Source organism: Spermophilus citellus (assembly GCF_964194105.1).
Source record: "Spermophilus citellus genome assembly, chromosome: 3".
NCBI classification, from domain to species: domain Eukaryota; kingdom Metazoa; phylum Chordata; class Mammalia; order Rodentia; family Sciuridae; genus Spermophilus; species Spermophilus citellus.
This window is the reverse complement of record NC_138184.1, coordinates 199,700,384-199,723,596: the sequence shown is the minus strand read 5'-3', so window position 1 is coordinate 199,723,596 and position 23,213 is coordinate 199,700,384.

Sequence of the window (23,213 nt, the reverse complement as noted above, 5' to 3'; positions counted from 1 at the left end):
ATATATTTTTTAGTTCATAATGGAGCATTCGTTAGAGTATTATATTTAAAAAACAAATTTTATGAGAGTTGTATTGAATTCATGTCTTACTCTTAATATTTCCCAGGTAAAAATAATTATGGCAAGTTAAGTGTGGTGACACAAGTTTGAGGCCAGCTTCAGCCAATTAGCAAGGTCCTCAGCAACTTAGTGAGAACCTATCTCAAATAAAAATTCAAAAGGACTAGGATTCAGCTCAGTGGTAAAGAACCCTTGGATTAAATCCTCAGTACAAAAATAAACAAATAAATAAAATGAGGCACAGTTCTGTTACTTTCTGGAATAAGACACTAAGGTCCCCCTCATTCATATACCTGAATAGTAAGAAGATCCAGAATTACTTTTAGAAGAAAATCTTGGTTTTTGCCCACCAAAGGCCCTTGGTTCACCTCTTTTGGAAACGAATTGGTCTTCAATTCAACTCTGTTTCTCCTTAGCATTCTTAAATTGATACAAGAAAAAATTTTCCTACTTAACAAAAATGAATTGACTGTCAGAGTACATCAATTTGCCTTCTTCAGAAAACAGAATATACTTATTCTAGATTCTATTTTCAACATCTTGGGGCTCTCCCCGCCAGGGCTAGCCAGTTCCCAGAGGTGCAAGCACCTGTAAATACACCTTTGAAATGCAAACCGACTAATCCAGAGCCCAGGCCCCAACCATCTCCCTATTGTTTCCACAGAGCTTTCCCACTGTGAGTCACCATTCCTTGCTGGAATCACTTGAGAGTCAAGTACCTGAAACTAGGGACAACCTTTACACCCCAACCTATGGAATTTCTTCAAACTAGTCAAACCTAAGTAATAATAATGTCTACATTTAAAAAAAATTTTTTTTTAGTTGTTGATAGACCTTCATTTTATTTATTTTTATGTGGTGCTGAGGATCAAACCCAGTGCCTCACACATGTGGTGCAAGTGCTCTACCACTGTGTCACAACCCCAGTCCTAACATTTACATTTTAAAACAACTTTAGAACACACCAAAATTTAGCTGGTTTCAAGCTGAGTCTCTCAGTGGCTGACTTTTAGTGAATGATCTTTTCACTTTTGCCATCCACACATGTTGCTGGATTTGCAAAGAAACAATGTGAAAAGTATGTTATGAGATAAGATAGAGAAGTTGTTAAAACATAACCCACTATTTATCATCATAAATTGTGCCCTTTATGGTACTGGTGATGTAGCTCAGTGGCAGAGTGCTTGCCTGCCATGTAGGAGACACTGTTCTCCCCATCCTCCACACAACCTCAGGAGGATCTTCAATAAAATCATGAAAAAGAAAATTAGCCTCAAACATACCTAAATTTCATGGTTTGAGTAAAACTTTGCTCAAATATTTACACCCACACACACACCCCTACACGCATACACACACACATTCATACACACTCTTTCTTTTTTGCTTTCAGAAATAATGTGTTATTTTATTTAATTAAAAAAATTAAAATATACATAAGAAAACCTCACAGAAAACCAATAAATAATTGTACAGTTTATTTTTTTAAAAATATAGCATGAACTACTGTTGTTTTTAATCGATGAAATAACATTTAAAATATATATACTTTTAAAAATTTTCCACCACTAATTTCCTTTCAAAAGATAAATCTGAATCTTTCAATTTAGAATTATCAGTTTTTATTAATCTTCCATTTATCAATTGCACTTTACATAATTCAGTGGTTTGCTATTTTTAATCAGTGTGTAACACCATACTGCAGTTAAATTACATTTTCATACACACTCTTTTAGCACCAATGTTTACTATGAAAATTTTTATTTAAGGAAAACTTGTAATGAATCTGTTCTCACCATACTCACTATGTATGTGTAATTGTATTCCTTTCAGTAATCTGGGTTTTATGCCGTGTTGGCTTTAAGCAGGGTTCTATTGGCTCAAGAGAAGTGATTGATAAATTTTAGGATTTATATGTTGGTAGTTTGTGCTGGACATATTTTAAAATTTTTTAAATAAAATTATTTTTTTTCTTAGGTGCTGGGAATTGAACCCAGGACCTTGCATATGATAGGCAACTGATCTATAATAGAGCTACCCCCTCAGTCAGTGTACTGTCAGTTTAAAATCAGTCACGTTTCACTAGTTATACCATGGACTAGAATATACTTCAAACGAGAACTTCCCCTATCCAGGTTGAAGAGACAGTTGTTTAATAAGAGGAGAATTCTGAGATGTCCTAAATTAAGTCACAGGCCTGGGAATCCAGGGAGGAAAGAGATAAGGTCATTTCAATTCACAGCTTCAAGCTAAATCAACATTAAAAAAAAAAAAAAAAAGGAAAAAGAACTTCCACATTCCTTTCCTGTGTGCTGAAGAAGATTATCCATCAAAGCCAAATCACATTCTGCTTTTAGAATCAAACAACTAAGAAGTAGCAAAACATTATCTTTTTGAACTGTTATCCACTAAGTGAGGCAGGCACCTTTAGGGGCAAACTCCTATACTTGTGGAGAGAATGCTGCTGCCCCCTTTAAAAGACAGTTAACCTGTCCTTATAGTTGTTCTTTTTATTTCAGCTAAAACTCCTTACAGAAAGTTAGAAGGAACCAACCAAGATCACTGAGTCACTCTGACTCACTCTCTAAGGCAACCCCAGAGTAAGCTTTGCTCATTATACTATAAAATTCACTGCCTCATGGTGTTTGTATCCACCAGTTTTCCATTTTGAATATGCAATTCCTGACCTTAAACTGATTATGCTCAGAAATATGTACGCTATCTTTTCCATTTTAAATTTTAAATTGGTGTATAATAATAATAGGAAGGTGGCTTTCATTGCGGCACATTAATATATATGAACATACATAAAATATAATTTCATAAATTTTACTTCCCAATACCTCCCCATCTTTCCTATTTATTTATTGAACCCAGAGGTACTCTACCACTGAGTTACATCCCCAGCCCTTTTTATTTTTTATTTTGAGACAGGTATCACTAAATTGCCCAGTCAAACTTCAAATTTGTGATCTTCCTGCCTCAGCTCCCCCAACTGCTGGGATTACAGAGGTGGACCATCACACCTGGCCCATCTTTCCTTTTAAACATGCTATCTGGCTTGGAAATGTAGCTTAGTGGTAGAGCGTTTACCTAGCATTCATGAGGTCCTGGGTTCAATCTCCAGCATTGCACATAAATAAATAAAAATGTGACCAAATGCTGGGAAATGTAAACCTTAAACTGAGCATGCTCAGAAATGTGCCCAGTCTTACATAAGCTTTCCTATATGAGTATGTATAGTTTCTTCAATAAAATCCTCATGCTTTCCTTGTTCTAGGAGAGAACTGCTTTGCAAATGACTCCAAACTCTCCTTATTTCCTACAAGTAACAAGCTTCTTTATACTCTTTGCCTGTGTGCTTATTGGTTTTGCACTCATCAAGATGCAAAAATATTGCTGTTAACCTCTTATTTCAGGACTTTGCCTGCTTCATGTTATCCTTTCCCTCTCATCTGTAGTAACGGTGGATTAAATGAAACAGTTTATGTTTCTCTCCCCAAATTTGAGCTTATAATACCCTGGTACCTTAGGCCCAGTAGACATTTTTCCAACTATTATCTCATCATGTTGCTGGTGGCTTAGGGAATTTGTCCTAGGACCAGTCCTTTTTCCTTTTGGTTAGCATCTGTAACATCCCAATAAATCCTCCTAGTCTAGCTGGGCATGTTGGTACACACCTGTAATCCCAACAACTCAGGAGGCTGAGGCAGGAGGATCTCAAGTTCAAGGCTGACCTCAGCAACTTGGTGAGGCACTAAATATCTTAGTAAGACTTTGTCTCAAAGTTTAAAAAATAATAAAAAGTGTTGGGGATGTGGCTCAGTGGTTAAGTGCCCCAGGGTTCAATCCTCAGTGCCTGCCCTCCCCAACAAATTCTTAGTCTCAAAAATTTGATTTAACAAATTAAACATATGCCAGCACACCAATAGTAGTAGTTTTTGTTTTTTAACAAATGCAGCATGATTCCTTAGGCTAAAGTGAAGAGAGTGAAATGAACAAGTACTTGGTATTTTCCATTTATGGAAATGATTAACTAATTGTGTGTGTGTGTGTGTGTGTGTGTGTGTGTGTGTGTGTTTGAGAGAGGTGGGGAGAGTTTCAAAATAGAGGATGATAAGATCCAATGATCCTTAAATTTTATAATTCAAATGAGAGTTGGAGTCCTCTCTGGCTCAGATTCAGTGGATTAGCTTCATAGCAGAACTACCAGAGAACTGATTTCTCTGCTTCATCAGAGGAAAGATGAGTCTGAGTTAGGCAGGATCAGTTCAAATCATTCCTTGTCAAGCTGAGCATGGAGGTACACCCCTGTAATCACTACTCAGGAGACTGAGGCAGAAGAATTGCAAGTTTGGGCCAGCCTGGGCAATTTAGGGAGAACCTGTTTCAAAAATAAAACAGCATTAAGAGTGTAAGTCAGTGGTAGAGCATTTCCTTTCGTGTGTAAGGCCATGGGTTCCCCAGTGCCATGAAACAAACAGCTCCCCAATCCAACCAACCAACACCAAACAAACAAAAGCACTACAAAAGTCAAGGTTAAAAGAGCGTAAGCATTTATATAGTTCCAAAGTACATGACACTTACGTTTTATAGCTCAGCCAAGTAATAAAGTGACAAAAATATAGAAACAATTTCTGTACTTACTGGAGCATTTGTAAAGCAAAATGTGAAAGCTAGCAAAGAGTACCTGGGTACAAGTTACCTCCTGCCAATTAGACAAATTTGGTGATTCTCCAGGAACCATGATACATGCAAAATGGATTCTCTTGGTTATAAGTTTACTTCACAGCAATGAAATTACACTTTATAAAAATTGTGGTCAAAAACAACATAAAATTTACCATCTTAATATTTTTTAAATGTAAGATACTTTGCTGTTTACTATACATGTACATTTTTGTGCATCAGGGCTCTAGAAAAGTTTCATTCTGCAAAACTAAAACTCTATGTCCATTGAACAACCACTCCCCTGCCCCAGCCTATGGAAACCACCATAGAACTTTCTAACAGTTCAACCATTTTAGATAGTTCATATAAGTGGTGTGTTTTACTATTTGTCTTTTTTGCTACTGTCTTATACATTTAGTGTAATGACCTCAGGATTCATCATGTTATAGCACATATCAGGTTTTCCTCTTTTTTAAAAAAGGATAAATAATATTCAGTTGTATGCATATACCACATTTTCTTTATTCATCTGTTGATGGAAATTTAAGTTGTTTCTGTCTTGGCTATTGTGCAAAATGCCATTATGAACATGGGTGTACAAAAATCTCCTTGAGACCCTGCTCTTGGAGTATATGCCCAGAAGCAGAATTGCTAGAACAGATGATAATTTTATTTTATTGTTTTTTGAGGAACCGTCATACTGGTGTCCAGAGCAACTGAACCACTTTATATCCATACAAACAATGCCCAAGGATTCCAGTTTCAGCACATCCTCATCAACACTTGCTCTTTTCTGGATTGTTTTTTCTCTTTTGTTGGTATTGGGGATTAAACCCAGAGGCACTTTTTACCATTAAGCTATACCCCCAGTTCTTTTTTCTATTTCATTTTGAGAGAGGGTTTCCCTAAGTTGCTGAGGATGGCCTCACATTTGTGATCCTCTTGCTTCAGCCTTCTGCATCACTGTGATTAAAGGTGTGTGCCACGGGCCCAACTGGATTGTAGTTCCGGTTTTTTTTTGTTTTGTTTTGTTTTGTTTTTAAATATTAAACTCATATCAGATGAATGGTTCCAAGTATTTCTTCAATTTCATACCTTGCCATTTCTCTCTGTTGAGTATTAGCTTTTCTGTGCAGAAGTTTTTTAGTTACATTTTCCCGTTTTTACTTTTGTTGCCTGTGCATTTGGAAATAATTGCCAAGTCTAATATCATGAAGATTTCCCTGTTTTTCTCTAGGAGGTTTGTAGTTTACAGTCATGCATATAGGTCTTTAATCCATTTTGAGCTAACTTTTGTGGTGTAAAAGGTAAAGGTCTAATTCCATTTATTTGCAGGTAGATAGCCCAATTTCCTTGACATTTTTTTTAAGTGGTACTGGGGGTCAAACCCAGGGTCTCACATATGCTAGGCAACTACTCTGCACAAAAACTATAACCTCAGCCTTTTGATTTTATTTTGAGACAATGTCTTCCAAAATTGCCCAGGGTGGACTTGAATTTGGGATCCTTGTATCCCAGCCTTCCAAGTAGCTGGGATTACAGGTGTGCACTACCATGCCCAGCTTCCCAACATTATTTGTAGAAGAGAATATCCTTTCCCCATTGTGTAGTCTTGGCACTTTGTTAATAATAATTTGACCACATGGATGAGAGATTGCTTCAGTGTTCTCTATTCTATTATCTATATGTCTATAATTTTGCCAGTGTGAGATCCCTAGATATTAGTAACTTTATTTTGGTTCTGGGACTCCATCTTGGCCCCAAATCAAAACCTATAAACTGCCAAGAAAAAGAAACTTAAAGATACCTGTTCTTGTAACCCCACCACCACCCCCAAGGTCCCTAAACACACACACACACAAAAACTGTTGTTACCCAACTACCTGCACCCAAGGTCAATTCTAGCTTGCTCTTGTTCCTTGTCCAAAAGATATGTAGGCTTCCACTCAAGTGACATTGGCTGCTGCACCTTGCAGAAGGGCAGCCTGGCAGATATTCTCTGTCAATAAACCTTTGCTTGAACTCAGAGCTTGTCTCTCATGGATATTTGTGCCAGTTCCCCTATCATACTATTTTCTTTTTAAATTTTTTGTTATTGGTTGTTCAAAACATTACAAAGCTCTTGACATATCATCCCCTATCATACTATTTTGATTACTGTAGTTTTATACTATGTTTTAAAATCAGAAAGTATGAAGCTTCCAGCTTTGTTTTGCTTTTCCAAGTCAAGTTACACTTTTAATATTGTAAATAGGCTATGAGATAATCCTCTGGGTCAGCTTCCTATACATTATTTAATGTGTCAAAGACAACTTTCCATTGTGTAATGAAGCTGGGCAGCATTAACTATTACATCATTTCAGCGATTTTTATTTGCAAAATATCTTTTGTATAATAAATAGTAACACACTGTTAACCTGTGGCTATGACAGTAATGAGGTGTGACTGAAATGCAATAAAACAAACATAAAGCACACATAATTTATGCATTGAAATGAGTCTTGTCCCTTCCAATAATATGCCTTTTCAAATAATTCTAAAAACCATCACTTAGAGCTCCCCTCCTTTTTTTTTATAAACCAGCCTCTGATTCAGTCATTGAGCTGCTTAATAAAAGTAGATTCATTACTTCCACTTCTCATATCATATTTGACTACAAATGACATTAGATTGTTTATAAGTGTCAAGTTCCATCTCCAAGTATGAAGATGGTCATTGCTGAGAAAACTTAAGAAATTGCTTTGAGATAAGACTCATTTAGATGCAAATTTGGGATAAATTTGTTTAAAAGTCATTCACATTCCCTGATATATATGTACTTATTTATATGTAGAAGAAATTTGATGATGAGGCATCTGAGAAAACAATAAAATAAATGAAACTAGTTATTTACAGAGGTTATCAGCCCTGAGTCCATGAGTTCTTCACATATTCCCTTCTAATTTTTTAAATATATCAAACCAGAAAAAGAATTTTTTCTCTTCTCTTCCTCTTCCATCCCTGGGGTCTGAACCCAGGGATGCTTTACTGAAATGCAATAAAACAAAAGTTTTATTTCCAGCTACAACTCTAGCCTTTTTCTCTTTTATTTTGAAAGAGAGTCTCACTAAATTTCTGAGATTATCCTGGAACTTAGAATACTTCTGCCTCAGCCTCCCAAGTCACTGGGATTACAAGCATGTTTCACCTAGCCTAGCTAGAATTACTTCTTTATATATTAATTTATATTCATTGCATCCCAAGAAATAATCTTAAGCAAGGTATATTCAGCTTCATTTCAAGTCACAGAGATTTTGTAAACTCCAATGAAAGTGAAATTATTGTTCACATGGGTTTTTTTAATATTTATTTTTTTAGTTTTAGGTGGACACAATATCTTTCTTTTATTTTTATGTGGTACTGAGAATCAAACCCAGTGCCTCATGCACGCTACCACTTGAGCCACATCCCCAATCCTATTGTTCTTATGTTTTGATATATAGATGAAAACATGGTTTTCAATTCCAACTTAGTTGTCTACTCTGTGCAGATTCTCATATATTGGTAAAAATCTGAATTATTGCACTTAGTTTTTGCTTTGCAGTTCTTAAACTATAATGAAAATTAGCCCCAACATGTGCATCTGTTTCCTTAAGAAAACCATTCAGTGATAGACAACAGTGTAGGTCAATAAGGTTTATTTAAAACAGTAATTGTATTAGATCTAGATAATTCGTTATGGGATTGTGGTCTTCAGTATAGATTAACCCCCAAACACGGAGAAATCTGTGCAATTGTTGACCTTTTTATTGCACATAAATAAAATACAACTGAAACTACAGAGAATATGTGGCCAAAAAATAACACTCTTTGGTTAAAATGGGGAAACTCTTAGCTGGTTCAAACCCAGTGAAAACCGAATTGCAAGTTGAAACTCTGCCTCAGCAACTTAGCAAGGCCCTAAATAGCTTAGCAAGACCCTGTCTCAAATAAACATAATAAAAAATGAACTGGGATGTGGCTCAGTGATTAAGCAACCCTGGGTTAAATCCCCAGTACCAAATAAATAAATAAATAAATAAATAAATAAATAAATAAATAAATAAAAGGGAGATTCTTATGTGGTTCTGTCCCAGGAGAAGACATATATCCAGAGAAGGGTCTGAGGAGTTCCCAGAAGGGAAAGGGAATTTGGCTCAGGAACAGCAGGGTATTTGGCACACTGGGTGTAAACGAATTTCATCATGGCCAGCCAAGAGGTTTATTTAGGAGAATAAGGACTAACTTCAGAGTGAGAAACCCTCCTTGGTTTGGGGTCCAATATTTATAGAGGAGCTATAGTTAGGAGCCTCACTGGAGGTGGATCTAGGTTAAAGATGCACAATTCCCACCAGTTTTCCCTGCTCTTGCGTGTTTCCCTCATTTTACAAGGGTGCAAGTCTTCTTGTCACTCAAGAAGCACAGCTATTTCTGAATGCTTATTGCATTTCAATAGCTCATGAGCATTTCCTTTTAGACTTAGTATATCTCTCCCTTCATCCTAAATCTCTATCTCAGCCTTTAGTCTTTAGCTTTATCTATTTAGTTTTTTAGTCTTTAGCTCTGGGTAAGAAGCATACTCCAAACTTTTGGTATTATCCATCTGACAGCCATAAGATAAGTCTTCTTGTGACTATACCCTCTCAAAAAGCTTTACGTGTTTACATATAGCCATCTGTTGAATGTCAGTCTCTCTTTGGCTGGAGTGACAATTCAAAGAAATGTGTGAGCCTGAAGATTTTATTACCTATGTATGTGTTGAGACGGGGAGTAAAAAATAATGGTAACTCAGAATGGTACTAATACCATAAATTTCAGAAGAATTGTTAAATAACAATTGCAGGGGGTCATTGTTTTGAACCAAGCTTCTACTGAACCCCAACAGGCAAGGCAAAAAGTCAAAATAGACAAAGTTCCATGTTCCAAGCTGAAAATAAACTGAGCTGACCTTCTGAGAAGTCAAGGTTAGAACGATAACAGTTAAATCTCAGAAACAGGCTTCAGTTGGCATGATAATAAAGTTAATCCTGACACAGGAGCAGGAACCTGAAATAACTTGGTGTTAACTAATCAGTTATTTCCTATTGTTTCCTCTCTCTGACCAATCTTGTAAGGAAAGTCACTTTAAATCACCAATTTATTTGTTGTTCTTTAGCTTCTGCTTTGTTAGCCCTTCTCTATAAAACCAACCTCTTCTGTTCAGCCCATCAGAAACACTTACTTTTGGAATGAAGTATTGCCTGATTCTACAATCCAAAAAGGAGGGAGTAGAGCTGGGTGCAGTTGCCCAGGCCTATAATCCCAGCAATGCAGAAGGTTGAGGCAGGAGGATCACAAGTTCCAAACACAAGGCCAATTTGGGAAATTTAGAGAGACTCTGTTTTCAAATTTAAAAAATAGAAAGGACTAGAGAGATGAAGGGAAATCGAGGAATAAGAGACAGATAAGTGAGAAATGAAAGACGGAGATCAGGCAGAGATACACATGAGAGTTTATTTGTCAGAGTTGATAAATAAAGGCCATCTCTCAATAGGAGAGAGGCAAAACAAGCTTGAGTTCTGGGACTTTATGGGAGAGGCTCAGGAATCAAAGCCCCGTCTAGTCTTAATACAATGGTTAAGGGTTGAGTTGGTATGAGGGAGTGGTGAGCCTTTCTCAGAAGTGCCCTTGGGCAGGAAAGTGAAACTTTTTCCTTACAATGGCAGCTGTCACTTAAGATGGCCATTCAGATGCTAAGCAAGGAGCCCATAGAATATAGGTCGATGGTAGAGTGCTTGCCTAGCATGCAAAGGCCCTGGGCTCCATCCCAACACCCTAAGCAAAAAAAAAAAAAAAAAAAAGATAAGCCTAAAGATTCCTACCCTCTCATTTATTAAGATAAAACTCACATATCATAGAATTCACCCATTTAAAGTACATAGTTCAATATGTTATTATATTACAGGTTCTGCAGCAATCTAATTTTATTTACTTATTTATTTATTTTGTTGCCAGGAATTGAACCCAGGTATGTACCTAAACACTGTGTCACATCCCCAGCCCTTTCTATATTTTAAATTTGAGACAAGCTCTCACTAAGTTGTTTAGGGACTTGCTAAATTGCTGAGGCTGTCTTTGAATTTGCAAACCTCTGCCTCAGCTTCCCAACTGGTTGGGATTACTCCTGTGTGCCACCACACCTGACTTAATTTCAGAACACTTTTTTTTAACCCCCTAAACTCATTAGCCGTCACCACTCACCACCACAATATCTAAGTTCTAGCTTTAAGAAAACACTACTCTATTTTCTGTATAGGTTTATCTGCTTTGGATATTTGGTGTAAATGGAATTATTTACTACATGACTTCTTGTGATTCCTTCCTTCTTTTTGTGGTACTGGGGATTAAGGCCAGGGCCTTGCACATGCTAGGCAGGCACTACCCCACCCTTTTTATTTATTATATTTATTTATATATTTATTTTGGTACTGTTGATTAAACCCAGGGGCACTCTAATACATCCCCAGACCTTTCTAGAGGCTTGCTAGATTGCCTAGGCTGGCCTCATCCTTGCAATCTTCCTGCCTCAGCCTCCCCAGTTGCTGGGATTAGGAGGGAGTGCCACCATGCCTGGTATAATTGTTTACCAAAGTTTGGTCCAAGTCCCTGATGCCAAGCCAATAATGAGGACACAGTTTTGAGAAAAAGGAAATAGAAGTTTTATTGATTTAGTAGCAAAGGAGAAAAACAGGGACTCCTGTCCCAGAGGTTATGATTCTACCCATCAGCAGGAACAGGGTTTTTTTTAAAGAGGTGATTCAAAGGCTACCTTCCATGTGTTCTCTGTCTAGAGTGGTAATTCACTTGTTAATTTGGGAGATAGTCACTTCTGAGATCTTTTGGTGCCATCCCCAAAGTCTGGATTATTTCATTCTTAAAGTGGGTGTGTACTCAAGGACAGATAACTCTGCTAGGATGGGGAAGAAAGGCAATTGCATTTCCCCTGAGATTAGGGAAGGGGAGAGATTAGTGAGGAGCTGGGAGAGAGAAAGAAAGAAACATGACAATTTAAAAATAAATTGCAGAGGCAGAGCAGCAAGGGCTATATTCAAAGCATAAAGTGGACCACTGTTACATAATGCATTCTTTCTCTTAGCATAATGTTTCCAAGGTTCATCCACATTGTTGATGCAAAACACAGCTCTGATGCTCCAAAGAAAGTAAAAGATAGTTTATTCTGAGCCGAATATGAATGATCAAGGCCCAGGAATAGATTCAGGTTACCCTGAATAACATGATTTACCATGGAAGGGTTTACATAAACTCTTAGAGTTATGGAACCAAAGAAAGGCATAATTCAGTGCATTTACTAAAGACATTGGTAATGACATCTGGTAGGATGGCTACAGCAGAGTGGGGGAGTGTCTTCTATACATTCATGTCTTTACAGTTGGTGAAAACTGGAAGTCTGCTAGGCTTAATGATATATTCCAAAAGTTTTACCTAGTGTTCACGAGGTTGGTAAATCAGATACTATATAGAAGTTAGTAGTAAATAGCTATTAAAAGGGAATAAAACACCATAATGCGGGTGGGGAAGAATGAAGGAACTATGGATTGTGCAGAGGAGAGTAAAGGGAGGGGAGGACATGTAGGGATGGGAAAGACAGTGAAATGAGATGGACATTATTACCCTCCATACATGTACGATTACACAACCGGTGTTGTTGCCAAAAGCTCAGTCCTTGTCCTGAGTACCAATCCAATAAGAAGGATGGTTTTGAGAAAAAAGGAAAAAGACAGTTTATTGCTTTGCTAGCAAAGGAGAAACACAGGGCCTCCCATCCTAAAGGCTGTGATTCTGTCCAGCGGCAGGAATAGGGGGCTTTTGAGGTAATTCAGAGAGTATTAGGAGAGAGATCAGGAAGGAGAAGATTAGGGAAAAGAAGATCAGGAAGGAGAAGTTTAAGGAAAAGAAGATCAGGGAGGAGAAGTTTAGGGAAAAGAAGATCAGGGAGACATTTAGGGAAAAGAAAATTGAGAAAAAGAAAAAAAAATGTAAGTTTCAAAGCCACAAGGGATATAGTCAAAGCATCAAGTGAACCCCTGTTACAGTGTGATTCTGCACCATATACAGTTACAGGAATGAGAAGTTGTGCTCCATTTGTGTACAATGTGTCAAAATGCATTCTACTGCCATGTACAACCAATTGAAACTAATTAAAAAATGAAAATAAGGGCTGGGGATGTGGCTCAAGCAGTAGCGCGCTCGCCTGGTGTGCGTGCGGCCTGGGTTGGATCCTCAGCACCACATACAAAGAAAGATGTAGTGTCCGCCGAGAACTAAGAAAAAATAAATAAAATATTAAAATTCTCTCTCTCTCTCTGTCCCCCTCTCTCTCTCACTCTCTCTTTAAAAAAAATGAAAATAAAAATTTTAAAAGGGAATAAAACATAGCCCAAGATAATTTTTTTTTAATTGGTTTTTTTTTTTTTTTGGTACCAGAGTTTGAACCCAGAGGCGCTTAATCACTGAGCCACATCCCCAGTCCTTTTTATTTTTTAATTTTGAGTTTCAGTAAAGTTTCACTAAGTTGCTAAGGGCCTCCCTAAATCACTGAGGCTGGCTTTGAACTTGCTATCCTCCTGCCTATGCCTGTCAAGCTGCTGGGTTTACAGGCTAGCATCACTGTGCCCAGCTTTTATTTCCTTTAAAGCAGAGTTGTTATTTTATGTCAACAATTACCGAATATACTCCATTGTATGGATATGCTACATTTTATTCATTCATCATATGATGGACATTTGTGTTGTTCTTCCTTTTTAGTTACTATGCTGCTATGGATATTCCTGTGTTTATCCCAAAGAATTTTTTTCTATGGGTGTGGTACTGGAGATTGGACCCAAGATCTTGTGTATGCCAGGCAAGTGGTCTACCACTGAGCTATGCTCTTAGCCTTTTTAAAATTTTTATTTTGAGAGAGAGTCCCTAAATTGCAATCTTCCTGCTTCAGGCTTTCAAGTTGCTGGGATTATATGTGTGTGCCACCATGACCAGTCCAAAGATCCTTAATGTGTTCAGAAAAAAAGAAGGGATTCCTTAAGGAGGTCCTGCTGTGTGACACTGTAAAGAGAACATTAAGCTTCAGTGGAAAACTATGCATTGTTCAGATGAATCCATCCAGGTATCTGATTCTAGTCTTCCATTGTCTTTGAGCTATTTTACAACTCTAAATTATAGATGGCTGCTGGGTGTGGTGGTGTGTGCCTATAGTCCCAGCTATTCTGGAGGTTAAGACAGGAGGATTACAAGTTGGAGGCCAACCTGGCAACACAGAGAGACCCTGTCTCAAAATAAATAAAATTTTAAAAGGACTGGGAATGTAGCTCTACAGAAGAGTACAAATGGGATTGTCCTAGTGCTGCTAAATAAATAAACAAAAATAGATAGCTGATAACAATGCAAAAAAATTCCATACAGACAGGTAGAAGTTCACTTGCCTACTTTGCCCCTGTATAGAGGCTAATTTTGCTTTTATTTATACATTAATTTCAATATTTTTAAACATAAATATGTCTTTTAAAAAACTAATATTCTCTGAAGTGGTTGTAATAGTTGCCAGTTTCCTCATTAATAAATTAGATAAATTCATTAATGTGTTTTTATTTTTATATCTTTATGCGAGTCATTCTCTTACCTTCTTTTTTTTTTAAAGATAGAGTGAGAGGTGAGAGAGAGAGAATTTTTAATATTTATTTTTTAGTTCTCGGTGGACACAACATCTTTGTTGGTATGTGGTGCTGAGGATCGAACCCGGGCCGCACGCATGCCAGGCGAGCGCGCTACCACTTGAGCCACATCCCCAGCCCTCTTGCCTTCTTTGTAAATGATCTTTTAGCATTTAGCTCAATATTTGGCTGCCTCCATAATTTCTCCATTTGTTGCTGGAATTAGAATTTCTGTGGTTCTGAGACATATCTACCAGTTAGTGTAGAAATTTCTGAAACCTCGGTGGAGGCAACAAACATACTAGAGTACTGTTAAATTTAGATAAATTCTAAGAGACTAAAAGTTTCTTGGGTAGTCTTGAAAATTAAAGAAAAAATTGGAGCAGAGATTCAGAAAGACTTCTTGGTTCTTGGAAATGTGCACATCACACTTCTAAGGTTTTCTAGCCTACTTAGATCAATGTAGGGCATTAATCAGGAATGTAACTACAAAAGCAATGGTTGTCACTATTAATAGAGAAAGTCAGGGGTAGACTTCTTTAAACAAAAAACGAAGTATGATAAAGTAGCTGGGGCTATCATGGTTTCTGATACCTCCTATTCATGGTCCTATAAGCTTTCTCATATATAGGACAACCCTATTACACATGGCCCACCAAATAGTAATTCAGGAATGAGATCTTTAGTTGTCTATTAGACAGTAACTCATTAGACTCAGTTATATCATTTAGTTAATGTTTCTAAAACAACCATCTTCAGTCTAGCTTCACAAAAGAATCACCTTTGGAACTTTCTGGAGTTTACTATTTCTCACACCCAAAGATTCTTATTCAGTCCACCTTCATTCCTACCCTCTTGAGTTAGACATCATTATATTAAGTACATGTATGAAGACATAAGTGGTGTGAAAACACTCTGTGTACAATCAGTGACTTGAAATATTGTGCTCTATATGTGTAATATGAAATGAATTCCATTCTTCCATCATGTATAACAAATTAGAATACATACTACTACTACTACTACTACTACTACTAATAATAATAATAATAATAAAGATTCTTATTCAGAAGGGTTAGCTAGTGTGGGACTAGCTAACTGATGAAGTTCTCTGAGTGATTCTGATTCTCACCCAAGATTTGGAGTCAGTGAATAGGAAACTTCTAACAAAGTGAAATATTTTCTAAATTTTGCAATATAATATTTTCTGCTTTCTTAGATTGTTTTCCAGGTATCCTTGGAAATGTTAGACAAAGAAAGCTAACATTCACCTTTAGTTATTAAAACTAAAATATGCTAGGGTATTAAATATAGGTAATCAAACTTGGTACTGGGGATTGAACCCAGGGGCTTTCTACTGCTGAGCCCTTTAAATTTTTTATTTTAAGACAGGGGCTTACCATGTGGCTTAGGCTTGGAACTTTTGATCTTTCTATCTTAGCCTTACAAGATGCTGGGATTATAGGTGTGCTCCACCATAGCATGCTAGATAATCACACTTTCTATGAGCAAGATTCATAGAGGTGCATGTACAAACATGTAACAACAAACATTATGTACACCATCATTATGAACACCTATAATTCATCAATTTTAAAAACATGGGAAAAACATATTGAATAAAGATTTCAGCTGGGCACAGTGGTGTACACTTGTAATCCCACAGTGGGTTGGAAGGATCACAAGTTCAAAGCCAGCCTCAGCAACTTAGTGAGGCTCCAAGTAACTTAGTGGGACCGTGTCTTAAAACAGAAAATAAAAGGTGTTGGGGAAGGGGCTGGAGTTGTGGCTTGCCTAGAATATGTGAGGCACTGGGTTGGATTCTAAGTAATGCATGTAAATAAATAAATAGAATAAATAATTTTTTAAGGGTTAAAGGGAAAAAACTGAGCTGGGATTGTAACTCAGTGGTAAAGCACACTTGGCTTCAATACTCAGTACCAAAAAAGAAAAAGAAAGAAAGAAAGAGAGGGAGGGAGGGAGGGAGGGAGGGAGGGAGGAAGGAAGGAAGGAAGGAAGGAAGGAAGGAAGGAAGGAAGAAAGAAAGAAGAAAGAACAGAAATAGAAATTCTGCTGGGTGCAGTGGTGCACACCTGTAATCCCAGCAGCCTGGGAGGCTGAGGCAGAAGGATTGGGAGTTCAAAGTCAGCCTCAGCAAAAGTGAGGCACTAAGCAACTCAGTGAGACCCAGTCTCTTATTAAATAAGATACAAAATGGGGCTGGATATGTGGCTCAGTGGTTGAGTGCCCCTGAATTCAATCCCTGGTACCGTCAGCCATCCCCCCCTACAAAAAAAAAAAAAAAAAACTCATTGTACCTGTAATTTTGTTTTATTTCACCTAATATATAAAACAGTTTATTTATTTTCAACTTCTAAATCCTGCCAATAACTGTTAAAAATCAATTATATACTTGATTTCTACATGAGGAGCTTATAAGCTAGTAATACATTAGAAAGAGTATGTGTTATTTTTATTGATCCCTTGGTCAGTTCTGAATTGCTTGGTCCTTACATTTCTTAGACTTTACATATCTAAACATATGGTTGCCAAGATGTCTTACCTTCCATAATTAGAAACTATTTCATTTAAAGTAAAATAAAAGTCATCCTAGTAGGCAATAATAACCTTGTGATTTGAAAATCCCACAGAAGAGGTCAGAACAGTTTTAGTGAGGTGATGATGATGATGCACAAGTTTTAGAAACTAAGCTTATAAGTAAATATGTAAGTTTCTGGGTGAACACTTAGTCGAGAGTATCTCAGTGTCAATATTAAGCTTCATGTTAGATTTTTAAAAGGACATTTGCTTTTCATAAAATGAAACTATATCCCACAATAAATGACTATTTATTTATGCATCTAAATGCCTCATTTGGCATTGCTCCAACTCTCCTTTGAGTGACCACGTGGTAGTCTATCATTTGGTATATTGCTGGCCTTGCTTAATTTCTGAGGCTCTTGAGATGAGCTTTATAAATCTGCAAAATATGAGTACTTTGCATAAATTACATTATGGCACACTGTACACTCAGACATATAATTTATTATAAGCAAATTATTCAAGTTCCCCCAAAAATGTTAGATTAGATTATTAGATTCTAGAACAAAGCAAAAATTTTAAAAATTCACAAAATTCAGTTTTCTTCCCTTTAAAAGCTCTTACAGATCAAATTTACATTCCTGGCCAAGGTGATATCTTGTTTTTGTAACTATGCAATATAAGCAACTTCAAAAAGTTTAATATATATCAATTCAATTTCATTTCACATTAATGTGTTTTTTTTCTGGGCATTATAAAATATAAATTTCATTTCCTTTGAGGATCCAGCAAATATGAAGTTATTTCCAACTGTTCACTATGCTATTTCTGTATTCACAAAATAAACAAGACATCTACATTTTTGTTTGTGTTTTTGTCAAAATCCAATATGGACAAGGAACAGCATATAGACTCTTTGCATAGATATTTATTACCTTGATGCCTACAGTGTTCCTTAAAAGTAACTTGGCAACAGCGTGGTGGCTTATGCCTATAACTCCCAGCAACTGGGGAGATGAGGCCCAGGCAAGAGGATTGCAAGTTTGAGGCCAACCTCAGCCACTTAGCAAGACCCTACCTCAAAGTAAAATAAAAAGGGCTGGGGATATAGCTCAGTGATAAAATACCCATAGGTTTAATCCCCAATATTGTAAAAGAAAAAAATAGATAAAAGTAACTTGATAAAAGGAAACAAACATTTGACTAGGAGTCCAGAGAATTATCAGAGGCAAATTCAGAAGAACAAAAAATAGAGTTCTTTTTATCCTAGGGAATGTAGGTCTAACAGATTCTCAAATTGACATCTTGAACTCTGGGTGAAAACTTCATGTTCACCAAATGATTGCTAACTCATCATTCACTTTATGTGGGATTGCTGTACTAAGAGAATCCCACACCACAGAGCAACTTAAATATAGAACCACAGAGCAACTTAAATATAGAATCTAATGTGTTTGTTCAATTTAAACAATATCTAATACAGAATTCAGACACAAGTTTTTCTAAACTCCTTTTCTCCCTTTACTTCTACTTTTTTTTTTGTTTTTTTTTTTTTTTAGAATTTTAATATTTATTTTTTAGTTTTTGGCGGACACAACATCTTTGTTTGTATGTGGTGTTGAGGATCGAACCCGGGCCGCACGCATGCCAGGCGAGCGTGCTACCGCTTGAGCCACATCCCCAGCCCCCTTTACTTCTACTTAGACTCTTTATTTCACTTTATCTAAAATCTTGTAATTTGTTTAGAAGTTCTTTCTTTCTAACACAGCAAAAGAAACCTAGAAAGGATATGATCCTTCCAGGCATGTAAAATCTAATCAAAGATAGAAATCAAGGAGTGAAAACTTCTGTAGGAGCTTACTCGAGCATCCAACTAAGATTAGCAACATTTCCAGATAGATAATAGTAACCATTATTGTCCCAGGAAGATCTACCTGCTGAATGAGAGTAAGTACTGGTTCATCATTCATGCAACTCAGAAATTAAATAAGCAATCATGTAAGGCATTATGACATATTTGCAAACTTAATTTGAAACAATATATAAAATCATGGTAACTGATAAAAATCTATGTTGGAGATCAAGATTATGACTGGTGGGGGAAGAACCTACTGAAAATTGAATAAACTTCTGAGCAAATTTATTGTTGAATTATTTCTAAGAGCAGATGATCACATATACAAATTAAATACAACTAAACACTAGAATTTGCTTAATATAATATAAAGTTTGTTTAAAATGGGACTATTATTGGGGCTGGAGTTGTGGCTCAGTGGTAGAGCACTTGTCTATGTGTGAGGCCCTGGGTTTGATCCTCAGCACCACATATAAACAAATAAATGAAAAGATCCACTCACAACTAAAAAATGTTTTTTTTTTTTTAATGGGACTATTATGAACCTCCTCAAGGAGGTTTTATCAGAAGAATTAGACTTGAACAGGAATAAAATTACAGAAAGCTTTTATTTGCAAATGGAAGTGTTTATTTAATAGTAAAGTCACCAAGGCTAAAGCTATGAAATAGAGAAATTACAGAAATACCGGTTATTCTTTGATTCCTTTCTGTCAGTGTTCACAACTAAGAGTGTTTTGGATAACTGTTTCTCCCAGTTTTGAGCCAAGAAGAATGACTCTAGCACAGGGCTTAAGAACTAGGCTCAGCATCACTAGAGGTAAAAGACTACTGAATATGAGTTGCAGAAAAATGTCTTCAGTTTGAATCTCAATTTGACACATCAGTAACTATTCTTTCCGGGAAGGATCACTGTGCCTCTCTCATTTGTTTCAGTCTTAAAATAACAAATTGTTCTGAAGTCGGATTGACAACATGTCAATCTTAAGAAAGCCAGAGTTCAGGTGCAACTTATAGGTGGAGGGCTAGCAGAGAACCAATGGTAGAATCCCTGTTAGAGAGGCTAATCTGCTGAAAGTAAAATGAGCTCCTGTAGCCACATTTAAATACCTTAAGCTTGTATTTAAAGATGCAACTTGCGCAACACTGAAAACTAAAAAGAATAGTTATAGCAGCTGTTGTTTCAACCTTAGAAGCAGTGACAGTAATGAGAACATCATACTTGTCTAGTCCAATAAAACTCTTGTTTATCTGTGTTTTGTGTGGGCAGCCAAATAAACTAATAATGGGGAAGGAGAGGAGGCATCACTATAGTCTAAACACTCTGTAAATCTACTGTGGTTTATTTGCAGAGCTAAGACATAATAACAACTTTAAAATGACCCTAAGGAATCACAAGAAGTTCTACAGTTTATTTCTAGTAGCAAATAAAAGCAAACACTCAAGACTTCCATGGACCTACTTTTAAGTTGAAAAACCAAGATGCTGAATATGCTGAAGAATGGGATATGGATTAGATAATAGCTAAATTTTCAATGGCTTGACCAAGCAATGAGTGTAGATAGAAAGCCATGCTGAATTATTACCAATTTATTTGGGCAGAAATAATACCTTTAACCTTAATTTTATAGCTAACAGCACAGAATAAGTCTGATCCTAGATATTGCTAACATTTTATTCTGGACATGAACCATGGACTCTATCACTTTTGGAGAAATATATTCTATTTTACAATAGTATGTGTGTGATATAACTGAAGATTTAAAAGATGTAAACTAAACTTTTACGCTTCAATAGAGATGGTTGTTGTAAAAGAGAACCTTTAAGAAAACTTCAAGATCAAAGGCAACAAAGCAATGTGAAATAACCAGTTATAACTTCACTACCAATGTGAAATAACCAGTTATAACTACACTCTTCATAAGTAAGTTATCTAGCTGGGTGTGTTGGCTCACACATATAATCCTAGCTACTGGGGAGGAGGATCACAAGTTTGAGGCTAGTCTCATGAATTTAGTGAGATCCTGTCTCAAAATAAAAAATTAAAAAGATCAGAGATATAGCCTGATGGTAAAGCACCCCTGGGTTCCATCATAGTACCAAAAACAAAATAAAACAAAACAAGGTACCTCATCACTATCAACACTTTTTTAATAGTAGTATTGGTAAGGACACTGTTATGAATAAACAGTGGTTTATTCATATCCTTTGGTATGATTTGGACCTAAAATGTCTCCCCAAATTTCATGTTTAAAGAGGTGGTCCCCAAAGTAGCAGTGTTCAGAAGTGGAGCCTTGAAAAGGTGATTTGATCACTAGGGCTCAGACTATGTTGGATTAATAATTTAATGGACTATTGGGAGGTGGTGGATCTTTGAGGGCATGCCTTCGGGGCCATATGTTGTATCTAGCCTCTTTCTCTTGTTCACATTCTCTCTCTTTCTTTCCCAACCATCAGGGGGTGAGCAGCTTTGATTCACCATGCATTCCCTGCCATGATCTCCCTCACCACAAGCCCAGATACCAAAAAGCCAAGTGACGATGGACTGAATCCCCTGAAACTGTGAGCCCAAATAAAACTTTCTTCATTTAAGTTGATTTTGGCAGGTATTTTGTCGCAGTGACAGGTGACTAACACATCCTTTTATGCTAAATTATGTGTAAAATTACCTACAGGAATTGCTCTTCCATTACTTTGCCTTCTCCATGTAGAATAGTCTAAAGACCTTTAAGTTTGTTCTTTTCTCTTTCTCCATAAACTTCATATAACCAGCAGGTGAATTCCTGTTGTAAACTTAATTGTGATGGGCAGTCCCAGTTTAGTCTTTCCCTAGTCTTAAAACTTGATTCAGGCTGTGGTTAGGCTCACTTTCACAGCTGCACCCAATGTTTCACTTACACACATAAATAATTTAACTCTTTGGTTACTCAGAATATCCATTATGAAAACTTTAAAAAATACATTAAGAAAATCCCTTCAGTTTGTCCTATAATCTTGTGGTCTATTTTTACTAATGTGTATTTTATTGGTTTCAAAGAGAAAGAAAATAGTGTACAATATTCTACATGATTTTTATTTTATTTGTTCTAATTAGTTATATATGACAGTAGAATACACTGTGATACATCATACTTTAATGGAGTAATTTCTCATTCTTTTGGTTGTACATGATGTAGAAGCCCACCAGTCATGTGGTCATATATGTACACAGGGTAATAATGTCTGAAGTTATTCTACTATCCTTCCTATCCCCAATCTACATGCTTTGTAAAAGACTGAGAAATCATATATGAAATTGTAGACTCCCACCATCTGGAACTCATTTTGAATAGTTTGTATGTCAATATGGAGGTTTATCTTTCATACTGGAACACAGCTCTCACCCTTTTCCAGTTGCAGCAAGTAAAATTGATGTCCTCTAATCCCAAATATAGTAGTGGTCTACTGAACCAAGTTAACATCTCTAAAGTGAATATAGCTCTCTATTTTAAAGAAAGGAAAATGGTGTCTGGAATACCACTGTCTAGTAGAAATTTCTGTCATGGGAATGTTTTATTTACAGTGTCCAATGGGGTAGCCAGTAGCTACCTATAGCTATAGAGCCCTTCAAAAGTAGGTAGCATGGGGGCTGGGGATGTGGCTCAAGCTGTAGCGCGCTCGCCTGGCATGCGTGCGGCCCAGGTTCGGTCCTCAGCACCACATACCAACAAAGATGTGTCTGCCGAGAACTAAAAATAAATATTAAAAATTCTCTCTCTCTCTCCTCTCTCACTCTCTCTTTAAAAAAAAAAAGTAGGTAGCATGGCTAAATAATTAAGTTTTAAAATTTTATTTAGTTAAATATTCACATACATTGGTTTAGCACAGGTCTTGTAGGCCCTTAGAACATTCTAGGAAGTGTTAGAAGTGAAAGGCCTATCATGGACAATCAAAGAAACTTAAGTTATCGTCATTGTTTTAAAAACCTTGTCATTCCTTCAGTATAAATTTTTCCAGAAGTTTCACATTTCAAAAAATAAGCCCAAACCAACCAAATTCATTAGGCTGCTTCTCTGTATGAATCATCCTTTTGCAAAGAGGTGTAAGACTGATTTTATTGCCAGCTCAGCCCCCTCTTCTACAGACAGAACTCAGTGATTAGATTCTGCATTTATTTAGGTTATTCTCCTAAAAAACCTGGTTTCCATACTGCAAATAAATGACAGGAACTTTTCCACTAGATTATCCCAGACAGCACAAATGTTCTTTCCAAAAGTGGAGATTGGAACCACAGCCCCCTCATGTTGCCTGTTACATCTGTTTATGATTATAGACATGACATACATGTTGTAGACAGAGAATGGCAATATCTTGGGAAAGGACTG